The following is a 15,431-nucleotide window of genomic DNA, read 5'->3' on the forward strand; positions in this document are numbered from 1 at the left end:
GCAAAATATGGAAATTTCACAAGTCCCTAACCAAAAGTCACAAGAAGTCTGAAAATGGATCCGGTCCGACTGTAACCAGTACGGGCTGGAAAGCAGCAATGCTCAAATGTCACATGAATAACCGCAACTTGACTCGTCCACTGCTGACTGTTCCCAAGTTGAGGCTGTGTGACAGCCGTACCATATAGAAATCCAGATAAAACTCTTCCCTACCAGCTGAGTTCTTCTTACATCAAAAGGCCTCAACTGCCAGGGGGCCTCTCTAAACCCTCTAATGCATCAAATCAAATCATCAGCATTTGTAAAGCACAACACTGTCACCCTTAGGGGTATCTGGGTTCTGTGTCTCCGTCAAAGAGGCAGATCTTGAGTCTCTTTCTGAAGCCTGCCAGTGAGGGGGGTGTACGTAGCTGGAGGGGAAGGTCATTCCAGGTCTTGGAAGCGATGTAGGAGAAGGAGCGGCCACCGCTGTGGCAGTGGCGGACCCGAGGGTGTGCGAGGTCGAATTAAAGAGGAGGTGTCTGGAGGGTTGATGGAAGTTCAGTCGTGGTTGATGTAGGCAGGTCCTAGGTCATGGAGGGCCTTGTAGGCATGTGTGCGGCTCTTCAACTGGCTTCTCTTCTGGACTGAGAGCCAGTGGAGGTCTCTCAGATGGGGGGCGATGAGTAGGTTTGGAGATGTCCAGGTTGAGTCTGGCTACAGCGTTCTGCATGGTCTGGAGTCTTCCGAGGAGCAGGGTGGAGATTCCGGCGTAGAGGGAGTTGCTGTAGTCGAGGTGGCTGGTGACGAGGACGTGTGTGACGTGTTTCTGGTGTTGCCACTCAATGCCACAAAAAGCAGAGGCGACACCAGCATGAAAAAATGTGTTGCATACAGAGGCATCCTCTCTAATAGTGTCCATCCCGGCAGGTCCAAGCCTGACTCCTTGCCATAATCAAAACTGGACTTCTATGAGATGTGTGTAAAAGAGATATGTCCTCTCTCTATCCTCTCTCTGTCCTAAGCCTCTCCTTTAGACCCACAAGGTACCTAGCAGGTGGGCAGGTTGCTGCATAGAGCACAGGAAGTGGATTGATAAATACTTGTAATCTCCATAAACACCTCACGGTTCTGTGTGATATGTCACCCTGGACCCCAGGGTTCTGTGTATCCCTTAGAACCAGGAGAAGGTACACAAGGACTGGGCTGTTAACACCAGGCTCCTCCTGGTGGGGCTCAGACTGATTGCTCAACTTCTGTGCTGATCTATATAGTAATGCATATTCCACAGATCACCTGCCTGCCTCTAGTGACCTGCACCTGTATCCATGAGGATTCAGCGGCACCCTTGGAGACGAGGATCACGTGACAGATACAAGAAGCACCAGGAACCTGCAGAGCACACGTTAGGTGGCATCTAGTCATGGTGCAGCGCGTTTCTTTCTCACTTATGCTCAGGGCCACTGGAATGATGTTACAGTGAGGTCGCAGTGATGTTCGCATGATTATAGATTTGCCACATTTGCAACATAATCCATCATCATCTGATGCATAATCTGCAGATTTTAACCCCAAAAATGGTTTCTATCTCAAAGGTCACTAAAAACATAATAAAAGGCATTGTCAGTTACAATACCAATATGTCAAAGTTTCTAAAATGTGAGACCTACTGCATTGCAATTGATTGTTGTTTACAAGCGCCCCATGGGGCGTTTTCCAGTTAAAAGAGGCCACGCCCCTTTCTTCAGACGAGCTGTGTCTACAGAAAGGTCCGCGGCCACTAATAAAGTAAAAGCGTGGTATGGGGCGCTTTTACCAAAAAGAGCATTTGTTTGTCAAGTTGACAAGCAAATGTTTTTTTTTTTGTAAAAGCGCCCCATGAACGTGCACATGGTGCTGCTGAATGCTGCAGGAAAGCATGTCGTGCCTGCAGTAGGAGAAACTCATTAAAGAAAATAGGGGCATATTATCAAGGGGGTTTATCTCCACTTTTTTGGCTTTAAAAGCCAAGAAAGCGGGGGTAAAATTATCTCCCTATTACCTAGCTGTCGCTAACACCAGTTAGCGACAGCTAGTAGGAGATAGCGACCATCTTGGGCCCCGCTTTGCATGTCAGTGATATATATCACTAATGACATGCAAAGTGGGCGTGCCAAGATGTTAGAGACTGAAAACAGTTGCTAACATCGCAATCTCCTATTACCAACTCTTGGAGATATTCGCACTAAGCGTGAATATCTCCAAAAGCTAACACCTGCCCTGTGCAGTTCTTAGCCATGTTATCAAATGGGAGGTGGATAACATGGCTAAGAGCATTAGCTCGGTAATGCATGAATATCGCTGACTTTTCAGCGATATTCATGCATTGCGGCGATTTTTATCGCATTTGCGATAAACCTTGGTAATACCAAGGTTTATTTGCGGTAAAAATAGCCGCAAGTCATCGGTAAATTTTTATCTCTAACCAAGCAATAGCGATAATTATCGCTATTGCTTGGTAATATGCCCCATAGTGCTTACAGACGAAATAAGACCTACAGTGTAATAACCGAAGTAAAAGGGCCAGTCCTCATGGGAGGTTACAAATGAAGACAAGGCGGTAATAAGGAGGGACTAACAATCCTATTAATGAATCAGAAGCCAGCATTTACAAAGGACAATGACACAAGCCAATGACAAATATGGGCGGAGAAAGGGCGGGGATTCAAGTCCATACACCAATACAGCATGGATCGCAGTGCAGCGGATGCTCTGCCCAGGATGGACCTAAAAATGACAAAATAATGATGTCATGCTATCCCAATTTGGGCCACATAATGCACATAATTTGCCTTTTCTTTATGCATAATGTACCCAACCCTTCTGCATAATTTGACCCGCCCTTGCCACATAATTCCAGTAGCCCTGATTGTGTTACCTCCATTACCCGCTCAACATATTCGGAGCACCGCTCTGATCACTACTACATGACAGCAAAACACTCCCACAGGGGCTCACAGCAAATACAACACCCTGCCAACCAAGCATGAATGTAACACATTTGGGGCCAGATGTACGACCATGAAAATTTGAGACTCGCAAATTGCGCTCGATTGCGAGTCACAATTTGCGAGTCGCAAAATGCCATGTACAACAGTGTCTTAGACACTGTTTGGGATTCCCAATGGGGTAAAAAATTGCATGCCTCACCAATATTTATGAGGCACTCGCAATTTGCGACCCCATTGGGAATGACTGGCCCTCCCAGGGGTGGGGGCCTGCTTGGCTCAGCAGACCTCCATGTCTGGGACTGATTTTAAATAAAGCAGTTTAAAAAAAAAATGCAACCCGTTTTCCTTAAATGAAACGTTTTCATTTAAGTTTTTTTTAAAGGCAGGTAGTGGTCCTTGGGACCACTGCTTACCCCTAAAAAATATTTTCCCCTGCATTTTGCGAGTGCATTATGACCCTCTTGAAGAGGACGGTAAATTGCAAGTGTCTTGCTACCGTAATTGTGGTGGCAAAACATTCATACATGGGGTAGAGAGTAGCTATCAGCAAGGGACACTCTTGAAATGCTCCTTTCTAATACCGAGTCGCAATTCCTATTTAGCAAGTGGCAAAAAAATTGCGACTTGCTATATAGGAATTGTACACGGCCCTATTCGTTTTTGCATGTGCAAACGGGTTGCTAAATCGTCTGTGCATGCAATTTAGGGTCATACATCATCAGTCCCTTGGATAACTCACTTGTTTTCTGATTCAGGGCTTGCAAAAGGAATATCCTTTGCCTGCAAAGAAAACGTGTTTTTAGAAAGCTATTTTCAGATGCTGCTAAAATTCAGCGTCTTTAAATCCCTGTGATGTTCTCATAAGCTGGCTGGGCATGAGATGTGGAAATCTGCAGGCTGGTGATGTTTCCCTTGGCTGCATCGGGACATTATCCTCGCCTGAACCGGCAGGCAGCGCCGCGTTAATGACCTGCACGTTGCGGGACACATAGCGCCCGGGGCGCCTCCATTTGTAAGGGCGGCTTGTGCAAGGCGCAGCTTTGCGTTGTCAAAGCCGGAGGCGCAGTGTGACACTGTTACACAAGCGCACATTGGAGTTATGCGACCCTTGGCACACAATCCCATCAATATTGAATGAGGTTAGTGGGGATTGTGGGAGTTTAACTCACAAGTCTTCCAGCTGGAAATGTGTATTTGTGCCCTTAGCAGGCAGTGGGTAGTAAGGGTGCCATGGGCCTGGTACAGCAAGGAAAAGGGCCCCCTTGGCTGCTGTTGGGGCAGTAAATGCAGCAATTATCTGGGTTCAATGTACCCTTCAGGGCTCTTGGCCCCGGTGTCATTGCACCTTGTGCACCACTGGCAGCTAAGCCCCTGTTTGTGTGCTTTTCTGACGTTGATGGAATTCACACTCCTGGATACTGGGCCCCAGATTTACTAGTTTGTCACACAGCACAGTGCAGCAGCTGTGAATGCTGCGTGCTGCGTGAGGAGAGAGCAGGAGTGTGCCATATGTACAGACTATGGAACTCTCCTCCCATATCCCTAGCACCGACGCAGAAATGTGCTGCTGTGCGCCATGGACATACCTTTGCACCGTAGTGCAAGGGTGTTTGCGTGAGTCTAGCATAGGTTTTGTACTGGAAGGATACCCTACTGGGTAGAAAAGGGGATCTACATCCCTGGATTGGGTCACCTCAGGGGCGGATTAGCCGCTGGGGCAAGCAGACCATTGCCCAATTGCACCCACACCCCTAAGACCCCTAAATCTAGGATTTAAGGACCACCTCAAATACAAGAACCTCAGTTCTGAATCAACCTGCATCAAGGATGACAAAGAAGAGACCGTGTCGGGAACAACAGGACTTGCCCAAACCAAAAGAGGGATGACCTGCACCTGTGGCAATGCCCCTGGAACTGCCTGATCAAGACTCATCCTAGGCTAACTCTCAGTTACCCCAGACAGAGAGACGCCTGTGAGAGACTGAAGCACCCTCAGGCTCCCCTGGACTAGTGGCACTAGTCCCCTGCAAACTGCAAGTAAAACAACTCTACAGATCAAAGAATCTTTGGCCTTCCAAGAAATCTCCCAAAACCAGGTGGTTTTGTGCATTGTGGGAGCTGTAGTCCTGCCTTCAATGAAGATACAGGCAGCTACCGTGTTCCCCAGGATCATCCGACGTCAAAGTATAGTTTTCTAAAGTTTACTGCTGCCACGGCTTGTTGGTCGCCAGTCTGTCAACTGACCCCTGCACTCGACGCTGCACCTAGAGGGAACTCCATCCAATCTTTGACCAACATCAGCAATCAGCCCGTTGGTGTGGTTTTGCATCTTGTTCCCCCAGCACTGTGCAGGCGGTAAAAAGCAGGTCTCTTGCGGCCCCCATTCACAGTGCGTAGCAAGGGGGGGGGGGGGGGTGTAAAGAGAGGGTCTGCCCTGTGTGGCATGAGTTTGGGGGTGGCAGCTTTCCCCGCACATACATGCAGCCTCTGCGGGCGGCGCAAGGTCTAGCTCTGCCCCTGCCCTTTCAGCACCAGGACAACTCTGCACCCGGGCTAGGGCTGAGCTAGCCAAGCCCGAAGATGGCCGCGCTGTAAGCGAGCTCCTTCGGTCGCTTTCCTATCCTTTCATTATCCTGCGCATGTACTCTGCAAAATGATCAAATATACATAGCTACATGCAGCGGAACAACTCGGCATAGCACTGACCTGGGTACTGCCGATATACGGCCGTGCCGAAGTGTACGCGGGCCCGCTGGACTGCTTTGGCGGCACCGTTATCGAGGGAGAGGGGGCATACGTTATGTTATGTTATGTTATGTTAAATGAACTTTTTGAGCGCAACTAACACCTTTAGGTTCCTTGGCGCTATACAGAGGGAGCAGGGAGGAGAGACAGGAGATAACATAACAGTTGATAATAGCTAATTATAAGCCTCAGTGAAGAGGAACGTTTTAAGGGAAGATCTAAACTTGGAGTAAGGAGAGGACAACCTAAAAGAAAGGGGTAAGGAATTCCAAAACGACGGGCTAAAAATGAAAACCTGAGGCCACCGTGTTTCTTCCTCTTGAATCTAGGGACTGATAGCAGGGCCATTTGAGATGACCGAAGGGTTCGAAGGGGGACATACGGGTGGAGCAGGGAGGAAATGAAAAGAGGGCTATGGCCTGTAAGGGATTTGGAAATGATGCAACCAAGCTTGAATTTGCAGCGGGCAGATACCGGAAGCCAATGGAGACTTTTTAAGAGGGGGCGAACATGTTGATCTCTGGGTTGGTGGTGAATCAGGCGAGCAGCCTGATTTTGGATCAACTGAAGTCTCCTAAGTTGATAAGCAGTAATGCCTACGTATAATGCATTTGCGTAGTCAAGCCTAGACATGACTAACGCAAGCAAGGCCAGAATAAGGGCATCGGTGGTAAGTAGGCGAGAGATTTTACGTATTTTCCTGAGTTGGAAGTGGCTTGAGGAGACTACGGCGCTTATCTGGGGCATCATAGAAAGGTCGCTGCTTATGACTACTCCCAGGCTTTTGGCTGAGTTGACGGGACAGGGGGGGCTGCCAAGACTGGCAGGCCAAAAGGAAGAATGCCAGGGATTGGAGGGTCCCCTGACAAGAACCAGCTCGGTCTTGTCGGGGTTGAGCTTCAGATGGGTTGAGCCCATCCAATCGCTGATGAAACAGAGGGTGTTTTGAAAGGTGGTGATAGATTCATCAGAGGAGTCGATGGTAAAAACCAGTTGAATGTCATCCGCGTAATTGAACGCGGAGACATTAAATCTGCGGAGGGAACGGATTAACGGGGCCAGGTATAAATTAAAGAGGAGGGGGGATAAAGAAGAGCCCTGTGGGACACCGCAAGTCAGCTCGACTTGAGTAGCAGAGAACTGGGACAGCCTGACAGCTTGATGGCGTTGGGTCAGGAAAGACCGAACCCAGTCCAGGGCGATGCCCTGGATGCCAGCCTCTCTGACACGGTCGACCAAAATGTCATGGTCGACCGTGTCAAAGGCGGCCGACAGATCCAGGAGAACCAGAGCCTGACAGGTGTTAGAGCCGGCTCCCCTGCGCAGTTCGTCCATCACAGAAAGAATGACTGCTTCTGTGGAATGCGCAGGTCTAAACCCAGCCTGCTGGGGGTCCAAGACACACGAGTCTTCCACAAAAGTGGTGAGGGTTTGGGTGACATGTGACTCCAGGACTTTGCTGAGGAAGGGGAGAAGGGAAATAGGACGATAGTTGCTCATGATGGACGGGTCTGCCGGGGTTTTTTTCAGAATGGCAACCACCTCGGCCCGTTTAAAGGATCCAGGGACCTCCCCTCTAGTCAATGAGTTGTTTAAAAGGGCTAGGGGGGGATCAGGACAGGAAGTGAAAGCTTCCCGAAGGGCCGAGGGGGGGCAACAGTCGCTGGGGGAGCCAGAGGAAACTTTATGCAAGAGTGAGAGGAAATTGACCTTAGAGATGAGGGGGATCTGGGTTAGGGTGTAAGTATTGAAGTGGCAGGGGGCACTTGGCGGGGGGAGCGGGTAAAGCTTGAGCAGAGATGCTAGTTTTGATCTTGGTAATCTTGTCCACAAAGAATTGATTCAGGGAATCACACAGAGGCTGGGAGGGAAGGGGAGCAATGGTGACTCTCGCCGGGTTGGACAATTCCTCAACAATAGAGAATATGTCTTTCGACTTGTTTGTGGAGTCCAAGATTTTATTAGAGAAATAGCTAGATCTAGCCAGGGCTATAACAGACTTGTACTCTCTCAGCTGAGAGGAAAAGATCTCTTTTGTCTCGGGGGAATATTCCCGGCGCCAGCGCCTTTCGGCCTGACGGAGACTGAGCTTTAATGCTTTGAGATCCTCGGTGAAATACCTATGGGCGTCGTGACTGCGCCTCGTCTTAACTGGTTTTAGGGGTGCCACCGAGTCAGCGGCAGAGATAAGCCAATGGGTGAGATTCTCGGACTGAGAGTCCATGGAGATAGTGGGTCCCGTGGTGAGGGGGGCAGATGAGCTCAGGAGGGAGGTGAATTTATTGAGGTCGGCCTTGTTCCAATTGCGTGCCAGGAAGTTGGATTCTCGGACTGTAGTGGCGAAGGGGAGCTTGGCTAAGGAGAAAGTGATTAGAGAGTGATCTGACCAGAGGCAGGGAAGAATAAGGGGTACAGAGATGTCTAAGGAAGAGGTCCAGACCTGGTCCAAGATATGACCTTTAACGTGCGTGGGTGTGTGTATATGTTGGATGCAATTGAGGCCCAACATAAGATCAGAAAAGGCTAATGAATCAGAGGTTTCCTGGGGGTCCGACGGCCAATATTTAAAGTCGCCTAGGACCAAAACATTAGCGTTGTTAATGGTCAGCTGGGAGATAAGCTCGCCGAACTGGACTGAGAAGTTGGGCAAAGATTGAGGGGGGGGCGGTAAATTAGAGCACATATAAGTGAGGACCCAGGCTGCTCCAGCCTGAGTACAAGGCAGTCAGTCATAGGGATGCTAGGAGTGGGTACAGGAGAGAAACAAAGAGAGTACCTAATGATAGCTGCAACCCCGCCGCCCGATTTGCCAGAGGGGCGGTTAGCTTGCAGTATATAGTATCCCAAGGGGATGGCCGCCAGGATGTCAGGGGAAGAATCATCTGTGAGCCAGGTCGTGGCCAGGGCCCTTCTAGTGCGCTGAAGCCAAATGATGAGGTCCTTAATCCATCTGCCAAGGATCCTTGTGGTGCCGTGACGGTTGCGGCACTGAGGGTGCGGTGGTGAGGCCCGGCCCTGCTGCGCGAGACTGAGGGGGCCTGGCGGCGGGCCCTTGGCGATGTGCTCAACCGGACGCTGCTGCGCGACGGGAGGCTGGAGAGCTGTGCAGTGCCCCTGCCTGAGGGGGGTGAAGCTAGAAGAGGATCCACCTGCAGTGTGCCTCCCCTGCCAGCGATCAACGGTGTGCGGTGAGTGTTCTTGGATTAGCGCAACTGCGACACCGAGGCCCAGGGTGCACTGGAGGGAACCACTGGTATCGAGGGAGAAGGCACACGCTGCTCGTGATCGAAAACTGATGGGTTGTGGACAGTGAATAAACACGTCTTTGGTGACCCCTGATCATGATGCACAGAAGGATTTGATTGTTATCCTTCATAATGAGGCCACTTATGCCCTGCACATTTGATGTCCTGAAAATTAAAAATTTAAAAAAAAGGGGATTTGACTACGGCTACACATAATAAGCCCTGAAGAAGTCCTACGGACGAAACACGTTGGCTACGTTTTTTTACTTGAAGATTGTCAATAAAAGCAAGAAAAGAACTTTAAGTCCTACTGAAGTATTTTCTTTCGTACTATTGTACTGAATGTTATTGTCAAATGCACACTGTGTGGGGTGCTGAACCATTGTGTTGTTTTGAATTATGTTGGAAGTCTAGGGGTATATGACTTCAGGTTATTAGCACCCACAACAAATCTACTGGACCATAATAGATTGGATAAAGTGCAGCTTTTCTGGCCCGATACCCCTGTTCTAGTGTTTTGTATTGCACTGGAGGGTGAAACTGCGGGCTACAAGACAGTGCCGGATCCCTCTGGAACTGGTGAGTTGGGGGCACTGGCAACCACTTTGAATCCCCTGGAACTCGGGGACACAAGATTCTGGAGCGGCATTTGCTGCTTGAGGTCTGATTCTGCGCTGCCATTTTGGATCGTGTGACGGCGGAGCCCGGCGCTCCGCACTGGTGCAAAATACTGAACTGCGGACACCAGCTCCCGAGTGGGGCTCATTGAATGAGCTGTGAGACCCACGTCCTGCGACAGCCACCACATGTGGTGGACATCGTTGATATCCCCTTTTGGTGCATAGTCTAAATATATATTGAAGCCTGCCTTGGTGTGAGAAGCCGGACAGTCCCATACACATTGGGTGCAGTTAGAAAGGCTTCCCGCGCTGTGGCTGCCATTTGTTGCACTGGTAGTCCTGCGTCCCCAAATGAGTGACTGAAGGTGGTCGCCAGATGGTGGTGTTCAGCTGCTGAGGCGTGTATACTGAATCACACAGAGTGCCTATCTCCTCACTGTGACCCTTGAAAGCCGCTGTCACCTCAAGCTGAGTGCGAACGGAGGGACAGTTTTACTCCGTGGTGCTGGTCCATAATGGAGAAGCCAGATAGAAATCAGCCAAAACTTCACTTTGAACAGTTCGGAAAGGCGGCGGAGTAGAGAGCGGATGGTCAGCCCCCTTCCCCGGCACCGGTGGCAGTGACCCACTCTGAGACTCCGGTGGATTTTCAATCCATGTTCGCGACAATACAACCCACCCTAACTAATATTGACGGCAATATCGATACTTTAACCTACCATTTGGACCGCATGTCTGAACCCCTGGACCGTCATATGGAGTGAATAGTCATTGCGGAACGGCGCATATCAGACGCGGAGGATGCACACCACCAACTTGAGACCAAGGAAGGAAAAATCGACAAGACTCTGGTGACTCTCATGGCAAAGTGAGAAGATTTAGAAGCGAGATCTCGCCACAACAACCTGTGCGTCATGGGAATTGCAGAATCCGCTAATGGAGAGATGCATTGAAAACCTTCTGGTCGCTCTTCTGGGGAGAGCAACGTTTTCAGACGTCTTTATCCGAGAAAGGGCACACAGATCCCTGGCGCCTGCTCCTGGGGCGCGACCACGCATGATGATTGCAAAAATACTGAACTACAGGGACAGGGATGTGGCGCTTCAGAAAGCCAGAGAACTGGGCAGTCTAAAATATGAAGGTATGGACATCTCCATTTACTCGGACTTCATACCACAGGTACAGGAAGCACAGAAAAAATTATTGGCGGTGAAGAAAAAGCAACGGGACCTCAACATCCCATATGCCATGATATATCCGGCAAGGCTAAAAGTAACGGACAGCGCAAGAGCATGATCTACAATGAGCCCAAAGAAGTGCTCAAATTCTTACAGCACAAAGGTACACCAGCGCCGCGTAGAAGATCTCCCAGAGGCGAACAGGAGGGGCACGGAGACACATCAGACATTGAATGAAGCTCCACTTTCCTGTGCATCATTGCGATATTGAGGTGGCAAGTGATAGTGCACTGAGCGACGCTCACTGTGGACACAGATAAGTAGAGCACATGAGTAGGGGACTGTACGGTGAGTGTGCGGGACAATGTAGGTTCAAACTATAGGTGTCTCTGTGGAACTCGGCACTATGTTACAAAATTTTGAACGCAGAGTTCTTCACTTATTGCAGATTATGCCGATTATCTCATTTTGCTCCTTTACAGGGGATCCAGATGGGCAACCCCCCAAGTGACTGTGTCACTGGGGATCCCGGCTTACGGCTCTCGCCACCCTATGTGCACCACACCAAGTTCCTGGTTATTTCAGGGATTGTTTGGGGAGGTGGGTGGAGGGGTTCTTAGTTATTACACCGGATGGCTTTAGTAATTGGGGTATGCTGAAGTGGGTGGGGGAGGGGGGTGGGGATTGTTTTGGATTGAAGTATGATGCTGTGAATGTACCAATATATACGACAAGATTTAAATTGCTCGCACACCTGAACTGCAGCTGTGAATTCTTGTGTTTATTAGAATTTATGTTTCCATTTGACGATGGGTGAGAAGTACAACTGTATAACGTGGAACGTTAGGGGGCTCAACACAGCGAAAGAAATTTTGCAGGTGCTTGTATATTTGTATTGTCAAAATGTTCAGGTCACTCTCCTCGAAGAGACGCACCTGACGACGATGTCTGAGGCAAAAATTGCTCTTAAATGGGCTGGCTACAACCTGGCTTCATCGTATTCCTACTATGCTAGGGGGGTGCTTGTACTTTTCAAGAGAGGGCTCTCCTTCACACCTATAAAAACACACAGATAGGGAGGGTCACTGTGCAATGGTGCATGGTAAACTAGGAGCATCCCTGGTCACCATTATTAATGTCTATGGGTCAATCGTAGATGAGGCTGAATCCTTTACGCGAATGTACACTTTTATGCGTGACTGAACGGAGGCGGTTATTGTCTGGGGGGGGTGACCTCAATACCTAATTGGACCCCCAAATGGATAAATAAAGTCTGCAGGGCCTACGAATACTCAAAATTGCACACAGTATTAACGGTGCCATGCCCGAGTTCAGTTTACTAGAGGTATGGAGAGTGCATAACGCCATGGTGAGGGAGGTTACAGACGCCACACCTACACACAACAGCTGGTCACGGTTGGACTATTGGATTCTAAGCGAGGGAGCCAATGAATGGTTTCTAGATGTTGCAGTGCTCCCACATACGCTATCGGATCACAATCCGGTGCTGCTTGGGTTTGAGATTCCGACTATTCCCCGTCGTCCTTATACGGGGCGGTTCCGTCCGGAGGCTCTACTGGACCCTGTGTGCACTGAAACTATACAGACAGCTCTAATACATTACTTTCGTCCGGGCAGACATTTGGATTCCAAAATCAAATCTCGCACTGACTTTCCCCATATCACAAAAATAACAGACAGCCGGGGAACAGACCATTATGCCCCATTGGACATATTGGATCATTTCCGTGATTTTTTCGCTGACTTATACATGTCGCGTGGCTTTGCAGATGATCATGAGCTAAATGACTATCTATCTGATATAGCATGTGCGTGCTCGCGAATGGTCACCACGAATATCTCCACCAACCAATCAGTGAGGGGGACATTCGGAAGGCAACACGCGTTTGCTCGAGATGTATGCCGAGGTGCACAAATCTGGCATACTGCCACCGTCCCTTCGCCAAGCGCTCCTTATAACACTATTGAAAAAAGTCAAAGCTCCGGAACTGTGCGAGTCCTATTGACCCCTGTTGCTCATCAATTTAGATGCCAACATTCTGGCAAAGATCCTGACTACTAGATTACAGCCCTTGATGCCTAACCTGCTTCTGCCAGACCAGTCAGGATTTATCCCAGAGCGCTTGACACCTCATAACCGTCGGACGATATTTGCCATGTTTCATTTATTGGACCCTGAACTGCAGGCAGCTGCGGTCATGTTGGATGCGGCAAAGGCATTTGACTGCGTTGAATGGAGCTACATGTTTTATATCCTGAGATGAATGAGATTCCCTCCGTTGTTCCTCGAGTGGATGCTACTACTATGCAATAACTCAACTGCGTTGGTACACGTCGGGGGCTGACCACATGCCCGGTTCAGATACAGAGAGGAACCCGTCAAGGGTGCCCACTCTCGCCATTGCTGTTCGCACTGGTACTTGAGCCACTGGCCTATATTATTGGGCAGCGCCACAGGGAAACAGCCCTTAATTTTTTACACCGCCCGGTTGGCATCTCACTGTACATGGATGATATGGTGCTCTTTATAAGAGAACCAGCACTCCATCTTGCAAGGGTTCTGAGAGAATACATTAGATTTGGACTATTTTCAGGCTTACAAATCAACTGGGACAAATCGATCATGATACCCCTACCGCTCAAAACAACTCCACCACAGATGGGATACCCCTTACTATGGACGACAGATCCAGTGAAATATCTGAGTATCTGGGTTCACTGTGACCCCGACATTGTCATAAGTGAAAACTATGGCAGAGCGCATGACACACTAGACAGACAGCTGAATGGATAGAATAGGTTGCCCCTCTCACTGGCAGACCGTGTTGCGATCATTAAAATGGTTATATTACCACATTTTCTATACCTCTTCTGCAACATCCAAATAAAGCTTACAAGACACTATTTCGACACGCTAAGATCATCTCTGTGTCGGTTAATTTGGGGGGGAGACAAGCCAGAATGAGTTGGGCCACGCTCACATTGAACTATCGTAAAGGCGGACTCTGCGCGCCAGACCTGTATATGTATTACCTGAGCACTCAAGCGCAATGTGAATACTACTGGTTCAGACCTCACACATTCACCCCACATGTCGCTGTAGAACATGGGGATGCTCGCCCGGTCCCTCTGGCAGGCATTCTTACACATACCCGCAGAGGTACTCTTGGCACTGAAATCAACACATTGGACACGACCATTGCAGCATGGCAGGCTATAGGTGCCATGGCTAACAAATTCCCGATATATATGCGGCAGCGCTTCCTTTCGCTCACCACTCTGCACTGTCCGTGACACAGGAAGAGGGATCCCTCAGGGCGCTGAGAGAGGTGGGCATAACGGCTAAGCACGACATATATGCTGAGGGGACTTTCCTCACACCAGAAGACCCAGGTTACATCACTAACTCTTCACTATCGTTTAATTTTACAATTCATAGACTGCGGCAGGCTGTTAAGGTGCGCTATAGTAGGTACCCAGATGAACATTCGGTATTGCGCTCACTTCAAATGTTGTTAGTGGCACCACCAAAGCGTAAAATAGTGACTAAACTAGACAGAGAGATAAGAGATGATACGATTCCCAAACCGGATGGGAGCTTGGCCCGCTGGAATGCCACTCTATCCCCGCCAATCCTAGACACGGACTGGGAACACATATGTGGACTGACCAGAGCCCTCACACCCAACGGTAACCTGCACATAATACATTTTAAGTACCTCCACCAGGCTTATCACACTCCCGCCAAATTACATAGATGTGGTCTCCGGAAACGAGTAATTGTAAACGATATCACCAGTCGGATGCCCATTTTCTACATCTAGCGTGGGAATGCAGTTGAGTACAAGTATATTGAAGGAAGGTGTTGGAATGTATGCAGGAAATTACAGGGACTCTTTTGCTGTGAACGCCATTGGTCTGTCTGCTCAGTCATGTACCTCAACTAAAGGGCACAACGGGCAGATTGGTACGTATTGCACTGGTGATGGCTAAACGCCATGTTGCTATGCATTGGGAAAGCAAGATTGCCCCAATGGTCAAGAACTGGATTAAACACTTGGCTATTGCAGGGACAACCTAACACTATAATTAATTAATTAATTGTGGGTTTATATAGCGCTAGGATAGACTCCCGGAGGAGTATCTCCGCGCTTCGACCGCTGCGAAACCCTTCCTGGCTTCCCTGAGAGAAGGTCCCTTAATGGGTATCTCCAGGGTGAGACCAGGCATCCCCGGCGGTCTGGTGGGGCCGTTAGTAGAGATGAGGCAAGCTTATGCCCAGAGTTGCCGAGTGTGATCGCTGATCAGAGTGGGCACCGAGGCGAGAGAATTATCGAGTCCGCTGACCCTGGTCCAGAAACCTGCCGCGCCGGGAATCGAACCCTGGTCCCGGGCCGTCCTCTGCTCTCGGGTCTGCCGCCTCTAACCAGTGAGCCACACTACTGCACTACGCGGAGGAATTGCCGTTTGTATCCAGACCCAGAGACATATGGGAACCCCTACGACAATACCGCAAAAGAAACCTGCTACTGACTCACACAGCTAAATGAGATGCCATCGAAGTGTGCAGGGTCTCACAGGACTGTGCAGACACACATTGTAACTGTTGTGAAGTATATTGTATAATTGCTTGTATACTGGATGGTCACGGTA

Source organism: Lissotriton vulgaris, chromosome 9 (assembly GCF_964263255.1).
Source record: "Lissotriton vulgaris chromosome 9, aLisVul1.2, whole genome shotgun sequence".
Lineage (NCBI taxonomy): Eukaryota > Metazoa > Chordata > Amphibia > Caudata > Salamandridae > Lissotriton > Lissotriton vulgaris.